The 10,615-nt window shown below is 40.4% G+C and overlaps 1 protein-coding gene and 1 pseudogene across 1 annotated transcript in view; both read right to left on the bottom strand.

The window, feature by feature from the left end:
- Positions 1-10,615, bottom strand: part of DPYSL2 (dihydropyrimidinase like 2) — a 138,584-nt gene that overhangs the window by 98,291 nt on the left and 29,678 nt on the right. The window lies entirely within an intron of this gene.
- On the bottom strand, positions 6,458-7,172 carry LOC108312465 (annotated as a pseudogene).

Genomic DNA, 10,615 nt, shown 5'->3' with positions numbered 1-10,615 from the left:
AGAAAGAAAGAAAGAAAGAAAGAAAGAAAGAAAGAAAGAAAGAAAGAAAGAAAGAAAGAGAAAGAAAGACAAGTCACCAGTAGATTGGATGTGGAATAAGTGGGAGAAAACTATCAAGTCTGAACTCTAGATTTGGGGATTGAATCAAGGTGAATGGTGGTATATAAATGAAAGCTATAATGTCAAGTGTGAACTCTCGATTTGGAAATGGAATCCAGTTGAATGGTGGTGTATCAACACAGTGGTCCCCAACCCCTGGGCTGCAGACCAATACCGGTCCATGGCCTGCTAGGAACTAGGCCTCACAGCAGGAGCTGAGCAGCAAGTGAGCCAGCATTACCGCCTGAGCCCCACTTCCTGCCAGATCAGCTGGGCATCAGATTCTCATAGGATCTTGAATCCTACTGTAAACTGCGCATGGGAGAGGGATCTAGGTTTCGTGCTCTTTTTGAGAATCTAACGAATGCCCTGGTGACCTGAGGTGGGACAATTTCATCCTAAAAACCATCCCCCAGTCCTTCTGTCTATGGAAGAATTATCTTCTATGAAACCGGTCCCTGGTGCCAAAAAGGTTGGGAACTGCTGTATTAAATGGATGTAAGAAAGACCAAGTGAAGAGCAGGGTGAAGTGGGGGTATGGGATTATGGGGGAGCTGATCAGGGTGAAGTAGGGGCATGGGATTATGGGGGAGATCAGGGTGAAGTGGGGGTATGGGATTATGGGGGAGTTGATCAGGGTGAAGTGGGGGCATGGGATTATGGGGGAGCGGATCAGGATTTCCACTTGATTTGGGGGATGGTTTCCACTGAAGCCATGGTAATTTGAGATGTCTTTAAGACATCCAAGTGGAAATAATAAGCCACTCAAGTGAGAAGATGGGGCTTAAGATGTAAATTTAGGAACATCCACTCATGAATGGTAATTAAGTCAAAGAATTGTGTGATACCAGCTAAGGAGGAGGTAATGGTGGAGACAAGAGGGCCAGTCCTGATACCTCTGATTCAACTAGAGGAAGAGTGGTCTGCAAAGACGACTCACGATGAGTGGCCAAAGAGAAGGAGAGTAGCATGTATTGGATACCAAGAATGGAGAGTATTTCAAGAAAGAAGGTGAGGTTGGCTAAGGCTGCTGAGAGGCAACTGGAAATAACCACTCCCACATTCCATGGGATCAACTCAGAAATGCCCAATGACCAACTCCAGCAGAGTCTCGCATTTCTCATTCCCACCCACCCTCGCTTCTGTCCACATTAATAACTGTGGACAGCTGCTCTCTTACAACTTCCCTTCCTCTAGCTCAATTCAAATTCTTCTTTAGACCTGAAGTCCTGACAAACACTCATCATACAATTAATGATGTTTCTTTCCCTTCTGGTTGGAAAATGAGGGGGATCAGCACATTGTAACTGCTGGTGATTATACTTAACACAGATTATACTAACGTCCGCATGCACCTTTACTGAAAGTATATAATTATACCTATTGCAGAGATAGAGCATGTTAATGATTGGAAATTCCCAGTAGGAAATTTCCCTCGGCCCAAAAATGATGGCTGCTTACTGTTTTAATGTTTCTGTTAAAGTGTAGAGGTGAACCTCGTTCAAGCGAGATACTGGGTGTCACCAAGACCCATTATTTCTGCTTGGGAGAGAGGAAGCCCCAAATCCTCCCCCTAGAAGTACTCATGGGTACAGCCCACAGAGCCTGGCTGTGAGCTGCGAGCTGTGGACAAACTCATTTATGTCTGCCTTTAACATCAAGTAAATAGAGGTCCAGAACTGCTCAGAGCTGCAGATAGGTGCATCTCACCAGCAGAGGGCTGCAACCATTGTGAATAACAGCTAAATGTTATCTTAAATAGAGAATAAAGTGAAAATAAATCGTTCGATGGGGCTCTGTCTAAAAGTATCCTACAGCTTGTCTTATTCCTCATCTGTAGATAATCCATGAAAGGCTTGACCTGGAGAATGGAAATAGACCCTGTTTTGTGAAAGTTCTAAAACACACAGCCCCCACCGCCCAGGTTCAGGCAGAATGAGCTGCCAAGGCTGTCAGGCATGGTGGCGTCTGCTCCTGATTAATGATTACATCCTGTCTTTTGCTGAACCAAATCTGCTCAGCATATTTCTTTTAACAGATTATCTCCCATGGACTAGCCATGGCAAAGCTGGGACGTGAGGCAAAGGAAAGTGGGGGAAGGACTTTTGTGCAACGTTTCAGCTCAGTACGACGCGACAGGGACTTGTTCTCCAGGCATGGTTGGTGAGTTTAGGTATGAGCAGTGGGATCACTGAGACATCACGGAAGGCTGCAATCCTAGGCGGCTCCTCCCTACAACCCTGACTTCCTGTTGAAACTTGCTGAAATTAATACAAGCCACAGTATCCAAGGTCTCGGGTGGGTAGAGGGAAGCTTGAGAAGTGTGATATCAAAGCAAGAAACCATCAAGGAAAAGATCAGTAGAGCTGATGACACAGAAAATGTAAACGTTTTAATATACATAAAATTTAAAAGTAGATAATAAACTAAAAGACAAATATTCAAAACCTATGAGTTAATCTCCTTAACTCTTTATGAATTATAAAGATGAACATTCCAAATTACTTAAAGAACTAAGAAAAGCACATGAACCAGCCACTCATAAAAGAAGAAATTAAATGCTCAATAAATATAAGAAAATATGCTTAACTTTAGTAAAGGACAATTTTTTAAAATTGAGATCTTGTATTTTAGATGTGAAATAGATGGAGCCTGAAAAGACTGAAAATACCATACTAAGTATTAACCAAAGTGTGAAGCAATGGGCTCTCTCATTTCTTTCACAAGAATGTAAATTGGTACAATCTTTGTGGAAGGAAATATGATTAAAAATTTTAATGTACATAACCCTTGATACAGAGGTTTATTTTCTGTAAATTGACTGTAAGGAAATAATGGGGGAAATATTCACATTTATGAATGTTCTTCATAACACTACTAGAAATATTTTTTAAAATAGTAAAAACAAGGAGATTATTTAAATTCATGGTATATCCAACCACATAACTATTAATTTTTTTAATGTATGCAACATATTATTAAATACAAAGAGCGAAATACAACAGAGTTTATACATTAGGATCCCATCCATTTAAATTATTAGACTTTGTTTTTTAGAGCAGTTTTTCATTCACAGAATAAGAGCAGAAAGTAACAAGATTCCCATATATCCCTTTCTTCCCCATGACAAGGCAAACACTGTTTCTCCTATTGTTAATATATCAACATCTTGCATTCTGTGATTTGTATGTTACAAGTGATGAGCCAATATAATTACATTATGATTCACTGAAGTCCACAGTTTACATTAGGGTTCTCTCTTGGGTGTTTGTATATTCAGTGATTTTAAAAGCGTAGTAAGATGTATCCACCACCACAGTATCATGTAGAAGAGTTTCACTGTCCTAAAAATCCCCTGTGCTCTACCTAGTATTGCTCCCTTCCATGCACCCCTTCCCCAAGCCTATGGCAAACACTGATCTTTTTATTGACTCCACAGTTTTGCCTTTGCCAGACTGTCATAGAATTGGAATCACATTATGTATCCTTTTCAGATTGGCTTCTTTCACTTAGCAATAAGCACTTAAGATTCCTTCATTTTTTGTTTTTTGGTTTTTTTTCATGGCTTGATAGCTCATTTCTTTTTATCACTGACTAATATTCCATTGTCTGAATGTACCACGGGTTGCTTATCCATTCACCCACTCAAAGACATCTTGGTAGATTTCTAGTTCTTACAATCATGAATAAAGCTGCTATAAACATTTCCGTGCAGATTTTTTGTTAGACATAAGTTTTCATCTCCTTTGGATAAATACCAAGGAGCACGATTGCAGGATCATATGGTAAGATACTATTTAGTTTTGTAATATACTCCCAAACTGTCTTCCAAAGCAGCTGTACCATTTTGCGTCCTCACCAGCAATGAATGAGGGTTCCTTTTGCTCCACATCCTCACCAGCATTTGATGCTAGGAAGTGGAGCAACAGGAACTCTCATTCATTGCTGGTGAGGATGCAATGAGGTGCCACTACACATGAAAATCCAGGACAGATTTCGGCCATTCTAACAGGTGTGCAGTGTATCTCATTGTTGTCGGGTTTCTTTGTTTTGACAGAGTCTCGCTTTGTCACCCAGGCTGGGGTGCAGTGGTGCGATCTCGGCTTACTGCAACTTCCATTTCCCGGGTTCAAACGATTCTTATGCCTCAACCTTTTGAGTAGCTGGGATTACAGGCATACGCCACAATGCCTGGCTAATTTTTTTTGTATTTTTAGTAGAGACAGGGTTTTGCCACGTTGGCCAGGCTGTTCTCAAACTCCTGGCCTCAAATGGTCCACCTATCTCCCCTCCCAAAATTCTGGGATTACAGGCATAAGCCAACATACCGTTCTCATCGTTTTAATTTGCAATTCCCTGATGACATATGATGTAGAGCACCTTTTCATATGCTTACTTGCCATGAGTACATCTTCTTTGGTGAGGTGTCCCTTAAGGTCTTTGGCCCAGTTTTTAATTGGGTTGTTTTCTTATTGTGGGGTTTTAAGAGTTCTTTGTATATGTTGGATAACAGTTCTTTACCATGTGTGTGTCTTTTGCAATTTTTTTCTCCCAGTCTCTGGCTTATCGTCATTTTTTGACTGTGTTTCCTTCCTTCCTTCCTTCCTTCCCTCCTTCCTTCCTTCTTTCCTTCCTTCCTTCCTTTTCCTTCCTTCCTTCCTTCCTTTCTTCCCTCCCTCCCTCCTCCCTTCCTACCTTCCTTTCTTCCTTCCCTCCTTCTTTCCTTCCTTCTTTCCTTCCTTCCTTTTCCTTCCTTCCTTCCTTCCTTTCTTCCCTCCCTCCCTCCCTCCTCCCTTCCTACCTTCCTTTCTTCCTTCCCTCCTTCCTTCCTTCCTTCTTTCCTTCCTTCCCTCCTTCCTTCCTTCCTTCTTTCCTTCCTTCCTTCCTTCCTACCTTCCTTCCTTCCTTCCTTTTTTGAAGTTTCACTCTTGTTGTCCAGGCTGGAGTGGCTTATCTTCATTTTTTTAACTGTGTTTTCCTTCCTTCCTTCCTTCCTTCCTTCCTTCCTTCCTTTTTTTCCAAGTTTCACTCTTGTTGCCCAGGCTGGAGTGCAATGGCACCATCTCAGCTCACTGCAACATCCCCCTCCTGGGTTCAAGTGATTCTCCTGCCTCAGCCTCCCGAGTAACTGAGATTACAGACGCCAGCTGCCACACCAGGCTAATTTTTGTATATTTAGTTCACCATGTTAACCAGGCTGGTCTTGAACTCTGACCTCAAGTGATCCACCCACCTCAGCCTCCCAAAGTGCTAGGATTACAGGCGTGAGCCACAGCACTGGCCTTGCTGTGTCTTTCACAGAGCAGAATTATTTTCCTTTTAATGAAGTCCAGCTTATCTATTATTTCTTTCATGGATCATGCTTTTGGTGTTTTATCTAAAAAATTATCTTCTAAATTATATCCTAGGAATTTTATAGTTTTCCATTTTCTATTTAGGTCTATGGTGTATCCTGAGTTAACTTTTCTGAAAGATGTGAGGTCTGCGTCTAGATTTATGTTTTTGCATGTGGTCGGCCAGTTGTTCCAGCACCATTGTTGAAAAGGCTGTGCTTTCAACATTGAATTGTCCTTGCTCCTTTATCAAAGATGTGTCAACTGTATCTGTGTGGGCCCCTTTCTGGGCTCTCCGCCCTCTTCCCTTGCTCTGTGTGTCTACCACACCGTCTTGACGACTGTAGCTTTACAGTAAGTTTTGAAGTCAGATAGTATCTAATTTGTTTTTCTTCTTCAGTTTTGTGTTGCCTATTCTAAATCTCCTTTGCTTCTCCATAAAAACTTTAGATACAGCTTGTTGATATCCATTAACAACTTGCTGGCATTTTGATTGTATCTAATGTACACGTCAAACCAGGAAGATCTTGACAATGATGAACCTGTCTATGAACATGGAAAATCTTTCCATACATATATGCATATTCTGTTAGATTTATACCTAAGTATTTTTTTGGTATATAATAGTATGTTTTTAATATAAATTCTAATTGTTCATTTCTGGTATATAGGAAAGCAACTGGCTCTTGTATAATAACCTCATATCCTACTATTTTGATATAATCATTTAATAGTTCCAGAATATTTTTTTGAGATGGAGTTTCACTCCGGGATTTTGCTGGAATTACAGGCATAAACCACCACACATGGCCAGATTATTATTATTATTATTATTATTGTTATTATTATTAGGAGTTATTATTTTTAGGAGTTTAGGAGCAGAGGTTTAATAGGCAAAAGAAAGAGAAAGGAAAACAGCTCTCTCTCTAGCGAAAGAGAAGGGGCTTCTGAGATGAAAAGGCCTTGATCATTATCTTTTAATCCACACAAAGTATAAGTCATTTATTTCCATTCTAGCCCTGGGCTCAGCACATAGATGGCTTCTCTCCACCCTTTGGGTTGACAGTTTTCTCCAAGTTGCTTAAATTATGATAAAGCTCAGCATAGAAAGCCCTCAGGTCAAGCACAGTGTCCCTGATCTCCCCATAGGCTGCCTCATCTTGCCTGTGCACCAAGACCTGTGTAATCCATTGCATGAGTTTCCTTGGAGGCCTCGGCCACAGCCTCTCCATGTTCTGAGAAGTAGTTGGACATGGTTGTGTAGAAGGCTTCCACTTTGGTCTTGACTGCATTCACCCTCTCTAGTACCTTCTCCTGGAGTGATGCCCCAAAATAATTTCCATCCTCAATCTTGGGGATCAGATGCTGGATCCATATGATCACCAGAGTGCATTTCTCTTTGAGAGTCCAGATTTCTGGCTTAACCAGGGAAACGGGAACAGGACCTTCACATGCCAGGGAGAAATCCAAACTTAGAGACTTCTTTCTTCTCCTGCTTCTCTGTTTCCAACTCATCATCCTTGGATAGAGAGTCTGGGATGGGGATTTCAGTGGCGCTTAGAGGGAGCTCAGATCAACCACATCGAAGGAGCCCTCTTGCAAGAGCAGATTCAAATACATGATTTTCTGTGGTAAGAATCTGTAGAGGAATTCCTCAGCCTCCTGGAAAATATTTTCCCTGATGACCTCTGCCTGCTTGCAGACCTCCCCACTCAGGTGCACCCTGCAGGGTTTGGCCATACTGCTCTAGTTGCTAGATCTCTGGTCTCCTGGCTAGTCCTGATTCTTACTAAAGTTCCCATCTCTCTGGTTATATTACACATCTGTTCTCACATGTTTTTCACTGTTTCCATTAGAGGCCTTAACACATTTACCATAGTTATTTAATATCTGGGTCTGGTTATGATGCATGTTCTGTCTCCTCAAATTGTTTTTTGTCTTTCAATATGCCCTGTAATTTTTTGAAGGGCAGACACAATGTACTGAGTAAAAGGAATCTGGGTCTTGCTGCTGCAGTGGACTTCTGCTCTAGTAAGCATTTTTTTTTTTTTTTTTCCAGTCAGGGTCTGTCTCTGTCACCCAGGCTGGAGTGCAGTGGCATAATCTTGGCGCGCTGCAACCTCCACCTCCTGGATTCAAGCAATTCTCCTGCCTCAGCCACCCAAGTAGCTGGGATTACAGGTGTGTGCCACCACACCAGGCTAATTTTTGCATGTTTAGTAGAGACGGGATTTCACCATGTTGCCCAAGCCGGTTTCCAGCTCCTTGGCTCAAGCGATCCACCCACCTTGACCTCCTAAAGTGCAGGTATTCCAGACATGAGCCCCCGCTCCTGGCCTCCAGTAAGCTTTGGCCATGTATTATTAGCTTGTCTCACCAATTGCAGATGAAGTGTCTTTCCTTGTGACCTCAATTATCTGACTGATAAAGAGTTGTTGATTTTCAGTTTCTGCAGGTTTTTCTCTGCTGTGAGAATAGAATTCATGACTCTGAAATACCTGGCGAGTCAGATAAGAAAGTAGAAGCCATCCCATTTTAATTGTGTAACATATATAGTATATATACACACAATAAATATCATGTGTATAATTTATTTTTAAGACTCTAGAAAGATATACACCAAAATGCTAATATTTTTGATATTTATTGAGCAGATGGTGTAATCATCTATGTAGAAGGTCTAAAAGAATCAACAACAAAAACAACTGGAACTGATGAGTAATTACAGCAAAGTTGCAAGGTTAATACACAAAAGTCTATTGCTTTCCTATATACCAACAATGAATAAGTGGGATTTATAATTAAAAACACAACACAATTTACATTAGCACCCATGAAATGAAATCTTTAGGTTTAAGTCTAACAAGAACATCCAAGATCTGTATAAGGAAACCTACAATTTTTTGATGAACAAAATCAAAGAAGAACTAAACAAATGAAGAAATATTGCCACGATCATGGAGTGAAAGACAATATTTTCAAGATGTCAGTTCTTTCCAACTTGATCTATACATTTGACACAATCAAAATCCCAGTCAAAATGCCAGCAAATTGTTTGTGGATATTAACAAACTAAATCTAAAGTATATATGAAAAGCCAAAAGACCCAGAATAGGCAACATGAAATTGAAGGAGTTGAACCAGTCAGATACTACCTGACTTCAAGACTTACTATAAAGCTATGGTTGTCAAGACAAACAGATCAATGGAAGAAAGCAGAGAGCCCAGAAAGAGACACACAAATAGAGTCAACTTATCTTTGATAAAGGAGCAGGGAAATTCAATGTTGAGATTTCTTTTGTTTTTGTTTTTGTTTTTTTCTTTTGACATGGAGCTTCACTTTGTTGCCCAGGCTGGAGTACAGTGGCATGACCTCAGCTCACTGCAACCTCCACTTCCCGGGTTCAAGGGATTCCCCTGCCTCAGCCTCCTGAGTAGCTGGGATTACAGGTGCACGCCACCATGGCTGGCTAATTTTTGTATTTTTAATAGAGATGGGGTTCACCATATTGGCCAGGATGGTCTTGAACTCCTGACCATGTTAGCCAGGCTAGTCTGGAGCTCCTGACCTCAAGTGATCTGCCCACTTTTGCTTCCCAAAGTGCTGAGATTACAGGCATGAGCCACCACGCCCAGTTAAAACACTTTTTAAACTCCCTTTTGATATCTTGAGCCAATGGTTGTTCTAAAGTGTGTTTTGTTTCCACATGTTTATGAATTTTCGTTTTCTTGCTGTTATAGATTATTAGCTACATTTCATTATCGTTTTAAAAAGTACTTATAATTATTTTGAGCTTCTTAAATTTGTTAAGACTCATTTTGTGGCCTAATATGTGATCTATCCCAGAGAATGTTTTGTGCATGCCTGAGAAAAATGTGCATACTTCTGCTGTTGAATAAGAAGTCCTGCGTATGGTGGTTAGGACCATCTGTTCTATAGCATTGTTCAAGTCAGCTGTTTCTTTATTGATTTTCTGTCTGGATGTTCTATCCCTTATTGTAAGGGAGGTATTGAAGTCCCCCACTATTAACGTATTGCTGTCAGTTCCTGTCTCCAGATCTGTCAATATTTGCTTATATATTTAGGTGCTCTAATGTTGGGTGTGTATATGATTGTTGTATTTTCCTGTTGAACTGACTTTTTTTTATCATTATAAAGTAATCTTCCTTGTGACCACAGCTTTAGACCTAAAGTCTATTTTGTCTGATATAAGTATGGCCACCTCTGCTTTCTTTTGGTTACTGTTTGCATAAAATATCTTTTTCCATCCCTTTACTGTCAACCTATATGTGTCTTTAATTCTAAAGTGTGTCTATTCATTTTGTATACTTTGTTCTTTGTACAAATTCACAGAAAAGTTGTCTTCTCAAAAGGACTTTTAGCAGTAAAATGATAACATCACCTCTAAGTGACACATGTGCTTACATCCATCGGGGTGGTGGTGGAGAGGAATTGGAAGAAATGAAGGATTCTAGACCAGAACTATACAGAAGATACTTTCAGATATAACCATTGTTACCTGAGTGTAGCTTATTCAGTACTATTATGTATATGGTAGACAAACTAAGTCCTTATTTGAAACATCTGGTCTATCTAGGTGTTTAGAAGTACACGAAGTATATTAAATGTAGAGGTAATAAAGAACACGTTTTGTAGATATCCTTTTGTTGAAATTCATATGAAATACTGTCTTTTGGAAATTGAATGATCACACCACTTCTCTGAGCAGTACGCATTATTATTTTCATGGTGGTTCAGGGAGAAAGGAGGAGAAGCAATTGCAAAGGGTTTGATGCCAGTGTGTTTATGGCAAGGCACAATTGGCCACTGTCCCTTATATCCATGCATTGTGTTTTACTTGGTTGTGTATATAGCACACATAAAGGACAAGCAAGTCCTGATTTACAACATCTAGTCCTTCTAGATGTTAAAGAGGTTGCCAGTATAACAAAAGTAAGGTTAGTAAACTAATACATTGAGTATAGTCTGTGTTAAATTTCATAGGAAAAACTGTTCTTAAAAACCCCTATGGGCCAGGCGCAGTGGCTCACGCCTGTAATTGCAACACTTTGGGAGCCCAAGGTGGGTGGAACACGAGGTCAGGAGATCGAGACCATCCTGGTCAACATGGTGAAACCCCATCTCTACTAAAAATACAAAAATTCAGCTGGGCATGGTGGCG

The sequence above is a fragment of the Cebus imitator genome, unplaced genomic scaffold (genome assembly GCF_001604975.1).
Source record: "Cebus imitator isolate Cc_AM_T3 unplaced genomic scaffold, Cebus_imitator-1.0 Scaffold125, whole genome shotgun sequence".
Lineage (NCBI taxonomy): Eukaryota > Metazoa > Chordata > Mammalia > Primates > Cebidae > Cebus > Cebus imitator.
This window is presented reverse-complemented; position numbering and strand designations above follow the sequence as displayed.